Genomic DNA, 20,616 nt, shown 5'->3' on the forward strand with positions numbered 1-20,616 from the left:
TAGATCCTAAAACAGTGCTTAGAAAAGAGTGTCTCATGTGGATTTACTATATTATTTATCCAATAATAGTATTACCACTTCACAAGTAAGTAGGTGCTCTCAGTGGATGGGCTTTTGTTTTCTCTTTGTTCATTTTTCTCTGCAATGCTTCACTGGGGATCAAAATCTCTCTCATAGAAGAAATCTAGGCAGGGTAAACTGTGAAGGTAGAAAAAGTGGAGAACAAAATTGAGGTAATTTCTAGTTATCTGCATAAACTCCCTGTTTTTCACTTGTGAAATTCAGACAAACTTTTTTGGTCTTCACATTTTGCAAATAAATGTCTTATTTCCCCACTTAACTTTACATGCCTAAGCAAAGCTAAAGGGAAAGTAAGGTAGCTTCAACAAGGAATTCCCTGAATAGAATGAAATTCTGAAAGCAAGTTTCTTGTCCACAGAGAAAGACTAGAAGCACCAACACGAAGACTGAGAGGGCACGGTCCAAATGCACAAAACCTAAGTTCTAAAACATCGTGCTCCTCCAACAATTCTCATTCAAACTAGTCAACCATACTTGTCTTTTTAGACAATAATTCCAATGGTCATTTTCTAGCCCTCAAAATGCTTGGAAAGTTTATAGATTACATTTATTAAATCCTTTGGAATTATATTAATAGTCATGTCATAATTGGTATTGAGACATGGGTTTTTCATTGTTTGCGTCACCTGTGTTTATATGTGTTTGTCATTCTTTTGATTGTGATCTTTGTAATATTAAGTCTTCCATTTCTTAGCTGTTCCCTGAAGAGCCCAGAACACTGCTCAGGAAATAACATCATTGGCAAAGGTGTAACAATCAAACAGAATATTTAAAGGCATCATGTCCTCTTTCAAATGTTACAGCTTTTGAAAAATAGAATTGGTTATTTAAAAATAAATTTTAACAAGGAAAATATTATTCCTTATGTAAAAACATTTGACACAATTCCTTGAACACAGCGAACAACTAACATTGAGTTCTCTTTTCCTGCTATGACCTGAGGCATATTTATTAGCTATTCACTGCCTAAATGTCTGAGCCTAAAATCCAGGAACAATCAAGGCTTGATATTCAATTTAACTGAGCAAAGCATTCACTTTAAGGATTGAAAATACAAAAGAATTATATGAAATTATTTTCCCCCAACTCTGCCCCAGGGTTTACAGTCTTGTCAGAAAGCGTGTCATACCGGCGGGAGAGGTCCCTAATGAAATGCTGAAGCAACAGCACTGGTAAAGCCAAGAGATCAGAGAGGCAGGCGTCGTTTTTGTCTTCAGAGGCAGGGAGACAGTGGGGCCTCAGCCAAACCCTGGAAGGTGTGTAGAGGGAAGTGGGAGAAAGGATGACTAAGATTCTGGTTTTGGAAACGTCATACTTTTCATCTCTGACCAGGACACATTTACAGATGATTGAAATAAATCGAAACCCTTGTCCACTTCTGCAATCTTTGTTTCTCCCTAATCTACTCAAAGGTGACTTGTAGCTTTCATAAACAAAGTTCAACAGATAAGTCAGACAAAAATCTTATAAAATTGTTCCTGCTTTTTAAAAAATATATAAAGGATTTGTTTTGCAGGGAGAGAAGTATTAAGCAAGGGAAGAAGTAAAATATATCCTCAGTATCTTAATAGAATCTAGTATCTGTTATTTTGTTACTTATATCCTGGGGAAATACATTAGGCACCACATTTTTACCTGCTTGTTTTCTTCTTTTTTGTAAAAAAAAATTAACATGCCAAGGGTCCTTATTTAAAGTCATCATATTAATGTAAGCTGTAATTTAAAATAAATTGGATAAAAGCAATTGATTGCTTTTACTATGTGCAAAATGTTTAGTATAATTTTTCTCAAAAAGATACTAACCCTACCACCATCACCACCACAAAATTATTTACAGGACATAATCTAGTGGAAGCAATAGATTAAAGAAGACAAGGGAGAAGAGAAGGTAATTCTTTAAGCTTCCTAGCTTTATTTTATTTTAATGTGCGTTATCCTGTAAAAAATCCTGCATCTCAATTTTAAACAAAAGGTATTGATCCAAAATTTGGAGGGGCCTGGGAAAAAGAATGAGAGATATACAGGAATTGGAATAATTTTTATAGCTGGAACTGAAACCGAGTAAAAATTTAGAGTACATACCTAGCATGTTTTGTGCTTCCTTTCTTCCAGAGAGGAAATGACACTTTAGATTCCCTGGGATGCTGGAACCACATGCAAAAAAGGATGGGCAAATTTGTCATTCAGAATTTATGAAGGATATTTTTTCTTCTCACTGACTAAAAAGAACAAATCAAACACTAGGTTTCCAATTCTGAAAATTAGTAGACTCTGGAGAGCCAATTAAACATTATTCCCCTATCTCGACTCTGTTTTAACATGCTTCTTTATTGCACGCTGTTTCTTTTGCTCACAAGGCAGGTAGATGGTGTTATCAGGCTAATTTGGGGACAGTTATCATTATAATGTAATTTTTTGCAATTATGTGGTAGACCAGGTGGCAAGACAGCATGGCTTTGCATTGCCAAGGTGCAAAACAAATTCAGTGTTCAATCAACCTGAGAGAGAAAGGACAATTCTCATTTGCATAAACATGTAGCCACGGAAACGAGATGCACAGAGGTATAAGGGGAAAGAGACCTATTTTACATGATGTGCATAGAATATTTGACAGTTTAGATTGGAGGCGTCATTGATGTGGGTTGGAATGGTATGGTTGGTTGCCATGGATATGGTTTTCCCTACTGGCAGTGCGGAGATTGGCAGGGATAGATGCTGGAGGAAAAAAAAAAAGCCCAAACCACTGCAACACTCTGGCAGCCTCATTCTTTTCTTTTGTTGAAAAGCTATGTGTCCTTTCTGCGCTAATGACAGCTCATTGAGTATGCAGTGTAATCTAGAAACACTGATATTTCTGTAATAAATCATTCATGTATAATATATATGTATTTATACATTCTATGCACATATATATGTGGTGATCTACATGTACATATTTGGAATAACATGTATGCAGATTAATAAAAGATTAGATTTGGGAGAAAAATATTTACCTTTTTGCTACTCTTTTCTATTTAGCATTAATTTGGGAAATGCTTGGGTAGGGGATTTATTAAATAAGCAATGTATAAATATTCTGAATTATGATTTAACTTAGGAAAGGAGAATTGTACCGTTTGCAGTAAATAAGGCAAACAATAGGGAGTGGCTCGTCCCGAGGTCCTGAGGTCCTATTCTTTGGTTATTTGACCCCTGTCGGCACCACATTGCTGTAATAGAACTACACAAATGGTATTTGTCTGTAAGAAACAAGGTAGTTTCTTTTCTTTTTAAAATATTTACATATTTTTAGAGAAAGGGGAAGAAAGAGAGAGAGCCATCAATGTGCAAGAGAAACATCAGTTGGTTGCCTCTTGCACGCCCCCAATTGGGGACTAGCCTGCCACCCAGGCATGTGCCCTAATGAGGAATCAAACCAGTGACCTTTGCCGTTTTCGGGATGAGGACCAACCCACTGCTACACCAGTCAGGGTTAGGGTAGTTTCTATTTCCTTTCAGGTTCTAGCACAACATTGAGTATACTATAAACCCAGATAGGCTTTTTATGCTGTTTTATTTTTAGAACAGATGAAGGCACTTATGTTTTATTTTAAAGGCTTCACTCATCCATTATCTTGTTTCCACACAGTTAGCCCAGACCCTTGCTTGTATTAAAAGGGTTGCAGGGATGTCTTTGTCTTCACTAACATGTCTTGTGAGCGCAGTCTTAAAGGAGCAAAGCACCCAGTCACCCAATCTAGTAGGATGAGAACTGAGAACTTTTTTCTCGTTACATGCAGCTTTGAACCGACCATACTTTTTCAAGATCTGAATGCTGGTAGACAAATTCTCATGACCTTGTGGGTTTCCTCTCTGCTCTTTCCAGACTGTGGAGGAATGTTGAGTGTCATGGCATTTCCTAAATTGCCTGCCCACCTGAACACTGGAAACTGAGGAAAGAGTTGAAAACAAGATTTATTGTGCAATCAAAACATCGGGATCACTTTTGAAACATGACCGTGTTATTTGCCTTTAATAAGTGACTTTCTGTCCATACAGTCAAAATTTGATGGATAATTATCAGTCACCTGGTCTGTATTTGGATTAACATTTGAGAGAATATGTAGTTGAAAGAAAAATTAAAATGTTTTTCTCTTTCTTTATAAGAATGGACTTTTAAATGGGAAAATTCTGTATTGATATACATAAGTTTTCCTGTATTTACCATTTTAGGTGAAAATCTACTATTTATTGATAAACCCTATGAAAGGGACTAGTTATTTTTGCTATTTCATTTGTTTTGCATGAACCATACTTGTGGGTCAGTTCCTATGAGAACTGCGCCCCCAAATACACACATACCACCACTGTTCTTAGCTTTCTCTAGAAACCACTAAACAATTGCTAGATCCATTCCATGACAAACTAGCTGACTCCTTTCTTAAGGTGAACATCAACTGTAATCACATTATATTTACTTTCATTATCCTTATTTCTTAGCTTACTTTTATCTGTGCCTCTTAGAGTGGTGAGTTCTTATTCATTCCCTAAATACATTTGTTTCCAGTTTCCCATGTAGATTAATAAATATATGTTACCAAAAAAGTAATGGTTTAATCTCTGCATTTCATTATTTGTAAGTTTTTAAAAATAAAATAAGGCCTTTAAATTCTATCCATGTAAGTTTATTATATAAGAATGAGTTTCACAATGATTAAAAAGGGCTATAGTCAATAATATTGTAGTAACATTGTATGGTGACAGATTGTTACTTACTGTGGTGATAACTCCATGGATTACATAAATATTGCATCACTATATTGCATACCTGAGGCTAATATAGTACCATGTGTCAACTACAATTTTTAAAAAGTGAATGAATACAAATTTTAATAGAGTAGATTAACATAATGTGCAAGATCAACTTGGCTACGTAGCATTTCATCACATGTAAGTGTTCTGGTCCAGACACTGCTCTTGCCTGTACTTTGTCTTATGTATTTTCTTTATTTGTCTTTTATTTCCTATAACACTCTTTGTTCTTTATTTTTCTTTCCCACTCTGTACTTCCTATTGGTATCTTACTGCTCCATTTGTAATTGATTTAAAAGATGCCTTAGTGAGGAAAAGTCAAGTGATGCTGGGGCATGTTCATCATCGCCCAAGTCTCTTGAAGACACCTGAGAGATTTTAGTGTGTTCCCTTGTCTTGTAGAAACTGTGGGGGACTCACTACAGCAGTGAGTCCCCCACACAAGTTTAGAGATGAACGTGGAGAGCTGGTATGTTATCGTGCACTAAAATAAAACAATTTTAAACCCTATTTCTATTTCAAAGACACAACATTGTTTGCTCATCATTAAAAATCAATTCTTAGTCCTACGGGAATAAAGACATATGAATGTGGTTATGTTATGAGTGAAGACCTGATTATTTCCTGCTGTGAGCATGATTCTTCAATGGTCAGAGGGGGAGTTCTGCAGAGGTCTACTTTTCTTGGGCAAGTGTGCACTTGCCTCAGTCTCACTCATAAACCAGGAGACAGTCACATGCACTAGGTCTTAAATGTGTTCATTTCATATCAGGCAGGAGGCCTGACTCACATATTAAATTCTTAGGAGTAGCATTTCCAAACTCCGTCATCGAATATGTAGATTGATTCATTTTCAGACTCCGGCAACTAGTTCAATATTTTATCATTTTGAGAATTATGTTAAGTACCTTATTTTCTCACCTTTATGTTATTAAAACATATATCTATAGTTTTAATCCCTTCCATAAAGGAAAAGTGTCTTACACCTTATATAATGGGTCCATTTTTCCCTCTGAAAACAGACATTTTCCTTGTTGCTCGGACTCATTCAAAATATAGACAGTATTTCTTCTCTGAAAGGAGAATAAGGCAGCAAACTGAGTATTTGTTGTGATCAGCCTTATTAGAACAGAGACAGAAAACCAGTATTTGTTTCCTAGATCTGACATTTGGTGATTAAAAGGGGAGGGTTTCAGTTTCCTTGTCTCACTTCCCTCAGGAGCAAAGCGGCATGCTCTGACCTTCGTAAGCACGTTCGGTATACTGAAACAAGTACGTCAGAATATCCGAATTCTTTGAGATGAGGAGCAGTGATTTGCTTTCCTTATGTGTTTTAACTGCAGCCACAGGTGAGACATGTGCTCAGCTGGCCATGCAGGAATTGGTTTCTGATGCAGGTAAAGACAGAGGGCGGGTCCATGGTCAGGAGATCTGATGGCAAGGGCTGCTGACCTAGACTGGATATTAATCAGTATAAGGATTTGAGAAGACCAAATTGTTGATGCCTTAGAATTTCTTGTAGAAAGCATTGCCCCTACAATATGCTCTTTAAACCTCAGCTTCTTTATCTCTAAGTAAATCTAAAGGCCCTTTGTCTCTATTTAAATCTATCCTCTTTCTTGAGATGGCATGAGCATTGGTATAAAAAGCATAGGAAGAACATTTGTGATGTGAAAGGTACTGAAATTTCTGATGTTGTGTGCATCTCGCTACTTTCATTCTGATGAAACTATACAGATACTAAATTTTCACTCACAAATTTGTCTGTCTTCCACCTACATGTAACCAGATCCCACATCCCTGCCATCAGTTTTGTTTTCTTTTCAGTTTCCTTCTAAAGAGTCAATAGGGAAGAAATTTTATATCAGAATTGCTGGACAGTTTTTTTTGTTTGTTTTTGTTCTTAATAGGGTAAAGAAAAACACTATTTATTAAGGACTAACCTCAAATTTTTATTTTTCTGGTTTTCAAAATGCCATATGTCATTTTCTCACTGTACCACTGTTCCATGTCACCCATGATGACATCAAACCACGTGCCAGGATGAACTTACCCTTATCCAGTCAGCTCAACGGGATGATGCCCTTCACCATTCAAATTAAATCTGAACCCTGTGTCACTGCTCCTAAGCTGCTATTCATCCATTTTTTCATGTTGTCATGTAGCCATGCCGTGGTTTTTTCTAATGTCCTTATCTCTATCATTAATTTTACCTTCTTGTATAAGTAGTACTAAATAATAAGATTTACAACTTAATAAAATGAATTTTTTAAGACATTAGATAAACTAGCAAATCAATTTTTAAAAGAGTCAGCAGCCTAGAATTCTGAAGGTAGACTCAATTTACCTTCTTTGCCTGATTTTGTCTCAGGTAAACGGAACAGCATAAAACAATACAGTAAACAGTGTAGTTATGCATAATACATGGCAGTGAAATTCAATTTTAGTGGTGGTTCTCCTAATGGTGTCCAGATGAGGACAGGGTGGGAATGGAAGGTCGATAGGTGTTTTGAGGCACCTCCTTGACTTTGAAATCTCAACTTTCTTACTTTTTTTTTAAACCTTTATGCTCAAGAATAAAATTTATCTCTGTGGTCACAAATCCTTGGGGAGAAAGGAGATTATGTTCACTGCTTAGAATGACAAGTTTTTTTAATGTACCCAGTTGAAGAATAGACTAATATAATAAAGAATATTGATAAATAATTGGGTTCAATTTTCTGCCTTTAGGCAGGTATTTAGTCAATTCACCAGAGACAGATATTTAAACAGTCAAAGATATTTACTTTCCATGTGAAAAAAGAGCAATTTGCTTTTCCCACTCACTCAGATGCCAATTTAAGGGACTAAGGCAGTTTCAAATTTCACCCAAATGTGTGCCTGCGGTGGGAATTCAAATTCTATTACTGGGTGGTGGTAAATTCCAGGCTAACAAGTAGAATCTAGTTTATTATAAACCATCATACTTTTGAATAGGTTTGGCTGTGGCTGGTTGTTATTACTCAATTCATGAAATTCAATACAAGCTCTCCACATCATCCCAAAGATATTGTGTGGATATTTGTAGAACCTCCTGCCAATGAATAAAAAAAGAACTGAGCAGCAAGGGAATTTTTCTGTGGCCTGAAATGCTGGGAGGAAAAATTTTCTCTGTATTCCCTACTCATCATTCCCCATCCTCACCTGCCCCAAGGGATGGAGCCCTAAGTGATTTTTCCAAGCTTTAAAAAACACTTTTCTTTTCTTAATCTTGAAATGTCCATGTAAAAAGACTACATTCAAGTAGGACCTCAGAGTGTGGGTGAAAATGAAGTAAAGCAACAGGTGAACTTCACAGTAAAAACTGGTATGTTATGATTTTTTAATAAAAATTAACGGCAGCTCTACTTGTAAGAAGAATGTGGCAGCAAGACCAAATCAAACAGCTTCGTAAACAACTTTTAAAAGACATTGACTTCAATTCTCTGGCCCTCTGCCCCTTACACATAAGTAGAGGTTTGATTTTTTTTTCTAGATGTATGATTTCAACATTATTCTCCAGTGTCAAACTCAAACAATTGTTGGGTCTCCTTGAGGAAATCATCAGTGATTAAATAAATAGCAAACCAGGTTCAAAGTAATGGTGCATCTGCACTGAAATTGTCCTGGAATGTCTGCTTCCTGCCATTGAAAACCGAAACAACACAGGTGAAATATGTGGTAAAGATTCAAAACTGGAAAAAGATCCTGGAAGTACTTAGCTAATCATATACAAGAAACATTTATATTCATTGTCTCAGAAAAACAGAAAAACATAGGCTTATTGGATGTAGAATCACAGTTTATAAAATCATGAATAAGTTCTACTTATAACAGATTATCTCACCAGATCTTGAAATACTAGAAATGAACACCTGGGGAAACTTGAAAAACTTAATTCTATATAGGTCAATATACCAGTATGTATTTAATTACAAACATATCAAACACAGAACTAGATTCTGTGGCAAGTATGAAGGTATTAGATATAACTCATACTTCCCCAGTAGTGTAGTCCAGTTGAGAGGCAAGATCAGCTATCAAACGACGAAAAACACAAAGAGCATAAAATTATGTGATAAATTTTGTAGTACAAATGTTCTGGGTTTGTTTGTTTGTTTGTTTGTTTGTTTTTACTGTGAGTAGTATAATGAGGTATTCAGGGGAAAAAATCCAAACAGGATTGGAAATCATTCCAAGTTAGAGTGTCTCAAAATATGTAACTCAAGATACTAATCATAAAGAATGCTCTTCGACATGTTGCTTTTGAGCTCAAAAACATTGTGTATTGAGTGTTAACAACTTATTATAGGATACTAAAGACTTTAAGACCTCATACAGAAAAGTAATCTGTATAATTTTGTTTAATCTATATTTTCCAAATGTAATTAATGATTGGACCCTTAATGTCTCTTAGCATTTGTATTCCTCCAAACATACTTTAGAAAATGCTAGATTTTACAATAGACCAATGGATAGAAAATTTGTGGTACATTACACATATAAAAAGTAAGAAATCTTACCATTTGCAACAGTATGGATGGACCTAGAGGGTATTATAATAGTGAAACAGTGAAATAAGTCAAACAGAGAAACACAAATACCATATGATTTCACTCTTGTGTGGAATCTAAAGAACAAAATAAACAAAATACAAACAGATGCACAGATACAATAAAACAGACTAGAGAGAGGGTTGGGGGTCTGGGTGAAAGAGGTAAAGAATTAAGAAGTACACTTGGTACAAAGAAGTTACAGAATAGTCATGGGGACAAAAAGTACAGCATAGGGAGTATAGTAAAAAACATTGTAATAATTATGCATGGTGCCAGGGGGGTACATGAAATATCAGGGGAATCACTTTATAAAGTGTATGATTGTCTAACCACTGTGCTGTACACCTGAACTTAATACAAAATAATATTGATGTAAACTGTAACTAAAAAATAAAATAAATAAAAAAAGAGAAAATGTTAGATTTGGCAAATTCATAAACCACAGAACTATAATGTAGTAGCAACTGAAAAGAAGAAATCTAGAAATATGTTTTTGTGACAAATTTTAAGATATCAGGATCTTGTCTGACATAAATTTGGCTGATAGACAACGGCTCATCTAAATATGATTCTTTGTGTTTTTTTAAATAATTTTATTCATTTATTTTTTAGATTTTATTTATCTTTAGAAGGAAAGGGAAAGAGAGAGGGAGAGAAATATCAATGTATGGTTGCTTCTCGTGTGTTCCTTGCTGGGAACCGGCCCCTACTGGGAACTGGCTTGCAACCCAGGCATGTGTCCTGAATGGGAATCGAACCATGACCCTTTGGTTTGCAGGCCTGTGCTCAATCCACTGAGCTACACCAGCCAGGGCCTAAACGTGATTCTTCATGTCATTTATCATACTCTTGAGAATTCAGTCTAATATTGTGCCTGCATTTTTAGGAAAAAAAAAACACAGTGAAGGCGTTTATATAAGAAAAATTATTATAAAAATAGAGCCATTGATTTAACTAAAGAATTCTTCAGCAGCACATCACTGACTCATATGGTAACCCAGGTAATAGCTGATGACAGGTGTATCCTGGATTAGAGGAGCTTGGTTTTGACTGCAAGAAGCCTTGGTTGGAAATTACTAGTGTAAACTGAGGTACTGAATCAAAAGAGAGCTTTGATCTAGGCCTGTCTGTGTCCTTTTCAGGGTAAACTACATTATTTAAAGATTTATTCTTGGGAAACAAACACAAACACCTTGAGTTTGTGTACAGCTCTCTCTCCACCTCCATTATAAAACATTTCATTAAAGTTAGTAATGGTGCCATCAATATTTTAATTGAAATAATTGGGCCACATCACGTAATGTCAAACCCAACCAACCGTTGAGTCTCACAGGATTGGCACTCCGTAGTTGGAATAATTCAGAAGCCTCTTGTGTCATTAGGCTACTTGGAATCACATTGGTAGAAAGGGGGGTCAGAGGTAAGTTGTTCAAGAACAATGGCATTTATAAGGATTTTTTATTACTACTCCGTGATATTCTCCATGGTGAACCCTTGAATCAGAACGGTGCTTTCCAAACTTTCATGTGCATAAGTCTGACATTAAAATGCATGTTCTGATTCAAGACATTTGGGATGGGACTAATTCTGTATTTCTAACGAGCACCAATGTAAGGCTGGTCTCAGAACCACTTCTTAAGTAGTGCAATCATTGGAAACACCTAGGAGAAGGCTTCACCCCTCTTCTGTCCTCAGTGCATGTTGGTTTTGAATCCCCCGTGTCACCTGGTATAGGGATACTGGGTACCAAAGCATTTTTTTGGAACTGTCCTTCTTTCTGTATGTCATCCCTTTCTTTAAAAATTTTAGTCATTGTTACACCCAGAGCAACATTCGTTTCAATGGGTAGTTTAATTCTTCAACTAAATTGTTGGTAATTAATTTATTTTCAAATTTTGAGGAAAAAAGGGGGACAAGAAATTGTCGGTAGAAAATCTCTGATCAGTCCTCTCTTTTAAAAGCCTGTGCAGATACATGGCCCTTGACGAGGCTGTAGTGCCTGAAGCCAACGGATCCTGCTCAGACTTGGTGGAGAGAGGTTTGTGGCCATTTAGGCTTTAAGCCACTGAGCGTGAGCAGGACACTCCTGAGATTGGTCAGAATATGGCAGGGCAATCTTCAGGGAATGACCACTTCATTTTACTCCTAATGAGGCGGCAATGCTAAGCTGCTGTGGATTTTACCCAAGGTGTCGTGTAGGCATTTTTTAATGAAGTCTCAGACATATTTTGCATGCTTTTACCCAGCAGCCTAACCATGCTTCAAAGTTTCAATCTTTTGATTGATCTCACTCATCTTGTTTGGGGGCTAGCGGATGCAGGAGAGCTTCTGCAGCTGGTTGGAGGCAGATCCCACAAGAAAGCAATAAACTTCAGGACTGAATAAAAATCTAATTTGTGCATGCTAACTCTTTTTGGTAGTGCTAATTTTTTTTCATTCCATGTGTACACTTCCATGGCCATAACTTCCCTTTTGTTGGACTACTCATTAACTATAGCCCACAGCAGTTCATTTCCGGCCTCTCCCTCCCACTACTTTCTTTATTTGTTTAGCTGACAGGCTTTTGAAGCCAGCCGGCTAAAGCCTGCAAGAATTCCTGGCTTTCCTCCTCCCTCATTCTTGTTATTATTAGGCATATGGACAAGGTGTTAGTGTGTGTATTCCATCTGAAAATTGTGCTGGAGTTTCTATCTCCTGGGAAAGAACCAAATGCTTCATAATAGTCATGGACCCAATTCTGTAACTATTCGTAGACAAAATTCCTGTTAGTGCCAAGGGGAGTTTTGTCCTCATTTAAGATGACAAGATCAAGTGGTAAAGGCATTTACAGCCACCTCACTCTCCCCAAGAAAGGTAAACTAGATATGGGAGAATATTACTAAATATGCTATAGATGCTTTTCTTTTCACTAGAACAATTTCACCTAAGACAAATCAATGAAAAGACTTACAAAGAAAAAAATTAGAATTAATTGTTGACTTGTGTTTTCACTAACAATGACCTTCTTCCTCATTTTACATAATAAAGTGTGCATTTTCCTTGGAAGACACAATGAAATATAAAAATTACTGGCTGTCCTTTAGAGCCAAACGTGGAATTCACATTCTGTTCATTTGTTTCTTAGAAGAGTCGTAGAAAAGCTAAAAATGGTATCAGGCCCTTTGAAGGTCAGTCACATCCAAACAGTAGTGTTTCCAAAAAACGCACTGCATTGACCTTGTCGGCACTCTGCTCACCGCATGGTAGTACTTCTGTGTCTTCCCGACCCTCCTCTTCATCTTCTCTCCCCTATTTCACCCACAAGAATGTGACTGTGGACTAACGGGCAAATCAGAGAACTTCAAGCCAGAACTTTCACTCTATCCTAGTTTTTCAGCTGTTCCTCTGCTGGAAAGGGCTTGACCTGGTCCTAATTACCTCATTTCTAAATGAGTGAAGTGGATGAGCTGTTCTCGGTTTTTTTCTGGATCAGATATCCTACGATGAGTACAGGTGATCAATTTCACATAAATATTTAACTTTATCTACATAACAGGAGAAGCTGAAGAGAGAAAAGCCGATGAGTATATTGTACTTTCCTTTTCCTATACAACTCTATATACCTGTTTGTAATTTTAAAAAATTAAATACATAATTTTTCAGCAAGAGGAGAGACGTTGAGTTCAGTCAGACATTTATTAGGTTGTTAGCTCTCTGTAAAGTGACTTTGGGCAAGTTGCTAATCTTAAAATAGAAATTTATAATTGACTCATCAGTGAAATTGGGATATTAAAATCTACACTACAGAATTGTTAAGAGAATAAAGACTTTCCAGGCCAGACACACAATGGCCCCAAAATTGGTTAGCTATTTTGACCATACATAAGTGTGTGTGGTTTAGGCATTAGGAAATATGGATTCTAGTTCCAGTTCTTCCACAACTAATCAAATCATAGTTTTCTCATTTATTAAATGAAATATTCAACAAAAGGATCCTGAGCTCTCCTTCTACCTTATTTTTTCACAATTTTATATATGTATAAAGACTTTATTGAGCCTTTTTGTCACTCAAAATTCAGTTATTCCTTTCTATAAAGGTTTAAGAAACCCTGGTTGTTGTTAAGAGTTTGTTACAACAGTTCTTCATCTATGACTTTGCTAATATATATACAACCTTTTTTCTCTGGTGTCTGCATTAGTGGTACTTAAAGATAATGTAGATATTTCAAGGACAAATTAATCTACATTTGAAAACTAGGTCCTTAAATTTCATAATAAAAGGCATTTGAAATATAAGTATTTTATTTTCTAACACCCAGGACATCTCTTTAGTAATTTGACTTATAAAAAACAGAAAGAAAAGAATTTAAAATGACCTCAACAGAGTAATGATTATTTAAACACAAACATATTCCTTGAGTTGGTAAATATAGTGTATTCCTTTCCTATGTAGTAAGTTCCTTTTCTACTCAAGATGAACCTATAATAAAATATGGTAAAAATGTAACTGGCACTTTTTCTATATTGCAAACAAATAGTGTTTTATACTTTTAAGTTTAAACCATTTTATACTCCTAAGTAGCCTTTGGGGTCATGTCTTCATTTGGTGGATGGATAGCTTTCATAAAATGAGAACCTGATTGGCACCTCATGACATACTAGCCATTGATCAGTAAATTCCCTGGTTTGAACAAAACAGATCTTTTTAACAAATTATCTCATACTGTGTATGCATCCCCTTAATACTGGCAGTCATTCAGAAACATCTGTAGTGCTATGGCTGGATTTTACAGGCATACGAGTATCTTGGCTTAAAAAAGTATTTGGAAAGTCACAGTTAATTTTGTATTTGAAACTGCCAAACTATCATTGGCAGATAAAGGTCCAAATCTATTTGCTAGGACAAATATCTCTTCCAAAAATGACCCTGTAAAATTCATATCCATTTTAGAGAAAAAATGCTGCTAAAATGACAATGAACTTTCCAAATAGATATGGATAAGAATGTTGTTGGTGCACAACCTGATCATAAAGATATAAAATGTGAAATGAAATATATTGGGTGATGAGCCTACATACATATTCTTAAAGACATCTTGAACCATCATTAAAACATATTACTGTTGATTTTCATTTAAATAAGGGTTGCAAACTGAAATGCCTTCAGGGCCTAAGCAAGTATCATAAATGTAGGAAGAAGTCAGAAACTAAACAACTGAGAGATGTTAGCTCTGTGATTTACAAGACAGCATATGCTTCATCTAAAACCATTCAAGTTATATTTAAAACAAATTGAAAGTCATGATAATTAAATTAAACATATCTGGTGGTGGGATTCTTCTAAACTAATAAGACAGTCTCTTATTCACATAATAGTCTCGAAGCTTCATTCCTGCTTGAACAATAGATATTGAGAAATTAAGAACAGACTAGGATTAAGCAGAAAATTGATTGAATTCAGGCATTCAGAAGTCATAAAAAGTATACTTAATAACCCAAAGAACGGTACCGTAACACTTCTTTAGTATTCCCGAAAGGGAAAAGGAATTGGTCATAGAGAGAAAAGTTCTTCTTATCTTTGACTCTAATAATAAATTTCCATAATCACAGCTGAAAACCTGGAAACCAGTGACTTCTGGGACAAGATTATCAATTTCTGGGTCTTTCAACTTCTATGTAGTAGGGACTTCAATATAAAAAAAGAAGAAGAAGGAGAAGATGGGGGACGCAGAGCAGAAAGACTGAGGAAGGAGGAAGAGGAGGAAGACCAGAATGTTTTTGCCTTACGTGAGTTCATGAGGTTTCCTGAGACAAATACACCAGACCAAACATCTATCTGCTATTCAACAAATATTGCCAGGCATTTAGTCAGCATTCCGTGCATGGAGACAGTGAAAGCATGTGGTCAAAATGTTTCTTTATCTGAGTGGCCACATCCAATTTATCAGTTTATTTTAACTTCAAACAAATTTAATTATATTCCTACCCATCTGATTGATCATTATTCATTCATAAGGTGACCGAGAAGAGTTGTCTCCATGGCTCCTCAACTTGACCTGTATAGAGATGGTCTGACTGGCTCAGGGGCTTTATTTACTGGCATATTATAGTAGTGATTCTCAAATGTGAGGTTATCTTGTCTATTATTTTCATATTTCTTTGGATTTCATATGGCTACATTTTAGGTGTGTGCAATGCTAAAGAACTGTAGTCAACACATTTTGAGGCAGTCTGGAGGTGTGGTTTTAGACCCTGGCTCTGTCTTTTCCTAGCTGTGTAGCCTTAGGGAAGTTACCTAACTTCCCCAATGCTCAAAATCTATATCTGTACAATGGCTTTGAGCACAGTTTTCTCTTCGGATGAAGGCAAAGCTAAGTGCATTTACTAATGTGTATGAAGTAACCCAAACAGCTATGACACATAGGAAGTGATCACTCTGTAAATATGTTCCTTTGTTCCTTTGCATATTTAACAAGACTCAATAATGATAGCAAATCCACCTTAAGACTTTCAAAATGTCTCTGATTACTAGGATCAATTCAACTGCTCTCTCTGGTAAGAAATAGATACAACAAAAATTTAGATCAATGCCTGAATAGAATCTGGGAATTCATTAGCCGGCTGGGGACAAAGGTAACAGCTCTCAATAACATGAAGATCATAAGGGTCTATATGTCTTTGTAGGAAGTATAGAAGCTTCTTAAAGAGTGCTAATACTTCTACATAGAAGCTAAAGGTAAAGTTCTGACCATGGTTCAGAGAAACAAGTAACTTACAATGAAAAAGTTTCTATTCATCTGTGATTGCCAACTAACCACTGGACTGCTTTTGGTTACCAATCATAAAGCTGCCACTAAAATACAAGATCTGTCCAGAAAAAGTCCAACCATTGTTAATATAATGAAAATGGTTCACGTGATATTGATGCAACCTGGCAGCCAAAGGGAGTGAAATGGGATGCGCATGTGTGAACCATGATGACCTCACTGTTTTAGTGAATGGAGGCTGAAGATGCCATTGAGTGAGCATGTCTACTGTGTGGCCATCACATTAAAAATGACCGAGCAAGTACAGCAATGAATCTGCATCTAATTTTATATTAAGCTTGAACATTCCTCTTTGGAAACTACTTGAATGATTCAAAATGATGCAGCTATGGGCAACTGGTGATTGGCAGCTTCATCACAACAATGCACCTGCTCATGCATCATGTCTCCTGCAAAGATTTTTGGTAAGACACCAAATGACCCAGGTGATTCAACCCCCCTACAGCCCAGATTTGGTACCCCATGACTTCTGGCTGTTCCCAAAACTAAAATCACCTTTGAAAGGGAAGAAATTTCAGACTATGGGTAAGATTCAGGAAAATACCATAGGTCAGCTGATAGCGATTGGAAAAACTGTGTGAGGTCCCAAGGTGCATTTTGAAGGGGACTGAATCATCATCGGTCCCATGTACAATGTTTCTTGTGTCTTGTATCTTTTTCAAAAAATGCCTATTTCTCATAGCACATGGCCGGACACTTTCTGGACAAGTCTATGCTAAATGCATTCAAGAGCAATCAGCAAGAGCCTTATTATTTCCATTCTGTGATCAGAAGTGCCAAAGAACCCTTACTCCCTCAGTCAAATGAGTAAGTGCTGGCAAATTAGCAAAATCTAAATTTAATAAAATTGTATTAGTAACCTACCAAGGTGTCACCTCAGAGTAACGCTGAGATCAATACCCTGATTTGAACATGTCAAGCCAATTGCAGAGTGCCAGGTGGCTTGCAAGTTGAAGAGAAACTAATGACATAAGAGTCTGCATAGCTCTGCTGGTGAAAAAAAAAGCACTTTGCTTTTTAGGAGTCAAGAACTAGGCATATCCTTCTTGTCCAAAAATGTCTGCCACACTCTGAGCTATATTTTGTGTCTCTGTATAATAGCCAGTACATAGAATTCAGTGCCCAGTAAAAGTAAAGCCATTATTCTATGTTATGATTTAAGCAAAGTTTTAAAACAATGCCCTGGCCCTGGCCAGACAGTACAGTTGGTTAGAGCACCATCTCAATTTGCCAAAGTTGTGGGTTTGATACCCATTCAGGGCACATAGAAGAATCAACCAATGAATGCATAAATAAGTAGAATAACAAATCCATGTTTATCTCTCTCTTTCTCTTTTTTCTCTTTCTCTCTCTCTTTGTCCTTTTCTCTCTCTCTAAAAATCAATCTAAAACAATCCTGATGCCCAGATTAAAGAATCAAAAATAATGAACTTAATACTCAGAATAAAATGTCTCTGATCTCAGTATCTCAATCTGAATATCAGAAATAATGATAATTGCTTGACCAATAGCAAAGGGTAATTTTAAGGATACACTTTTGTAATGCATGACAGCAGGCAATACACTGTAAAACACTGTACAAATCTAGCATTTATTTAACAAATATGCATTATTTACATATTATGTGGCAGACACATTTCCATGTCCCTGGGGCAAATCAGAGAACAAAAGAAAAGAAATGAAATCTATGAAACTCATATTCTAGCAGGGGAGACAAAAAACAAGCAATAGATGTTAAAGTAAAAAGTAAATATCACCATATGTTAAAAGAGATAACTATAATTTTAGAAAGAAGAGAAATAGAGCCAGGTAAAGAGGCTTAGGAATGTAGGACTGGAGAAGGGGTTGCAAAATGAACTAAGGATGTCAGGGAAGGGTTAGTTTCTGAGAAGATGACCCTTGAGCAAAAACTTGGAAGTGCAAGGGAGTTAGACTTTCAGATTATCTGTCAGAGAGCTCTACAGGTCAAAGAGATAGCCCTAAGGAAGGAGCACATAAACTCCATGCATGGATCAGTTAGTGAAGAAACAAGCAGTCATAGGTGGATTCAGAGAGGTAACATAGTCCAGATTCTGTAAGGCCCTTTAAGTCTTTGTAAGGATTTGGCTTCTACTGTGAATGGAAAAGGAAGTTATTGCAGTGTTTGAACAGAAGGGTAACATGCTGTTACTCTGGAGAATCTTTTGTTTTTCCTGATGTATTAAAAATAGATTGCAGGACCCAGGAATCAGCACCAGAATGGCCCAATTTGCTTGTTGGTAGTGGGGAAAGTGACTGAAAGCCAGCTGAGAGCCAAACAAGTGTCATTGTTCCCTCTTGGACCCCTCCTCCACCTACAGTGCCACAACACAGTGACGTGCATTTCCCCACCCTGATGAATACCTAAGGCCCTGCCCCTTACTACATTAGTACACTACAGGTGCATCGAGACAAAAAAATATGCCCCAAATGAAAGAACAGATTAAAGCTCCAAAAACAGAACTAAGTGATGAAGAGATAGCTAATCTATCTGATGCAGAGTTCAAAAAACTGGTAATAAGGGCACTCACAGAAATAGTTGAGTATGGTCACAAAATAGAGGAAAAAGTAAAGGCTATACAAAGTGAAATAAAGAAAAATATATAGGGAACAAACAGTGAAGGGAAGGAAACCAGGACTCAGATTAATGATTTGGAACAGAAGGAAGAAATAAACAACCAATCAGAACAGAATGAAAAAAGAAGAATTAAAAAAAATGAGGAGAGGCTTAGGAACCTCCAGGACAACTTTAAACATTGCAACATCCAAATTATAGGGGTTTCAAAAGAAGAAGAAGAAAAGAAAGAAACTGAAAACTTATTTAAAAAAATAATGGCGAACTTCCCCAATCTGGCAAAGGAAATAGACTTCTAGGAAGTCTAGGAAGCTTGGAGAATTCCAAAAAAGTTGGACTCAAGAAAGCACACACCAAGGCACATCATAATTGCATTAGCCAAGATGAAAGATAGGGAGAGAATCTTGAAAGCAGCAAAAGAAAAAGGGACAGTTACCTACAAAGTAGTTCCATGAGACTGTCTGCTAATTTCTCAGAGGAAACCTTACAGCAAGAAGGAGCTAGAAAGAAGTATTCCAAGTCATGAAAGGCAAGGACCTACATCCAAGATTACTCTATCCAGCAAAGCTATCATTAGAAGGGAAGAGCAGACAAAGTGCTCCCCAGATTAGGTCAAGTTAAAGGAGTTCATCATCATCTAGCCCTTATTATATGAAATGTTAAAGGGACTTATCTAAGAAAAAGATGATTAAAACTATGAATAGTAAAATGACAACAAACTCACAACTATCAACAACTGAACCTAAACAAAACAAAAACCAAAAAAAAGTAAGCAAACAACTAGAACAGGAACAGAATCACAGAAATGGAGATCACAGGGAGTGTTCTCAGCAGGGAGGGGGCGGTGGGAGGGTGGGGAGAAAAGGTACAGTGAATAAGAAGCATAAATAGTAGGTCCAAAATAGATGGGGGAGGTTAAGAATAGTTCAGGAAATGGAGAAGCCAAAGAACTTATATATATGACTCACAAACATGAACTAAGAAGCATGGGAATGTTGGTGGGAGGGAGGGTGCAGGGTGGAGGTGAATAAAGGGGAGAGAAAATGGGATAACTGTAATAGCATAATGAATAAAATATACTTAAAAATCAATTGTGGGAGACAAAGGGTACAAGATCTCTACTATACCTCCAGCTGAAGGTGTTGACTAGGCAGTTAACCATATGAATAAAAAAAATCAGAAGAAAAATTCAGAGATAAATTTGAAAGGTATCAACATATAAGTGATAACTAAATCCATGAGGATAAACAAAAATCAATGAGAAAAAATAAAGAATTGAATTGACTGAAGGACTGAGCCACAGGAAACTCTGATGTTTATTCTGTTGGAGGTTTGAGGAGGAAGCAGCAGAGGAGATGGAGAAGGAACAGCTAGTGACATAGGAGAAATATCAGGAGAATATGGGATCCTAGAAACCACATGAAGAGCAGTTTCAGGGCGGAGGAACCAACTCGGTCAAGTAAGATGAAAACCAGAATTGACCATTGGACTTAGCAACCTAATATGGTTATCACTGGTAAGTACGACAGGATAGTTTGAAGGACACTTCCACAACCTCCAGTTCCAGATGTATGAGGACTGAAGAAGAAAAACAAACAAAGAAGCAAATAATAAAAACCCAAATGAGAGACATCATAAGGAAAGCAACCTCTTCCAGGAAAAACAGGTTTTCGTTACAGTAAAAATGGGGAAGGGAATGTTTGGAGAAGTTAAGGATTTAGGGGATTATTTTTGGACAGACCATGAATTCCGAGGGCACAGAAGAAAGATT

The sequence above is a fragment of the Sturnira hondurensis genome, unplaced genomic scaffold (assembly GCF_014824575.4).
Source record: "Sturnira hondurensis isolate 20B ecotype Veracruz unplaced genomic scaffold, ASM1482457v3 Scaffold0021354, whole genome shotgun sequence".
Taxonomy (NCBI): domain Eukaryota; kingdom Metazoa; phylum Chordata; class Mammalia; order Chiroptera; family Phyllostomidae; genus Sturnira; species Sturnira hondurensis.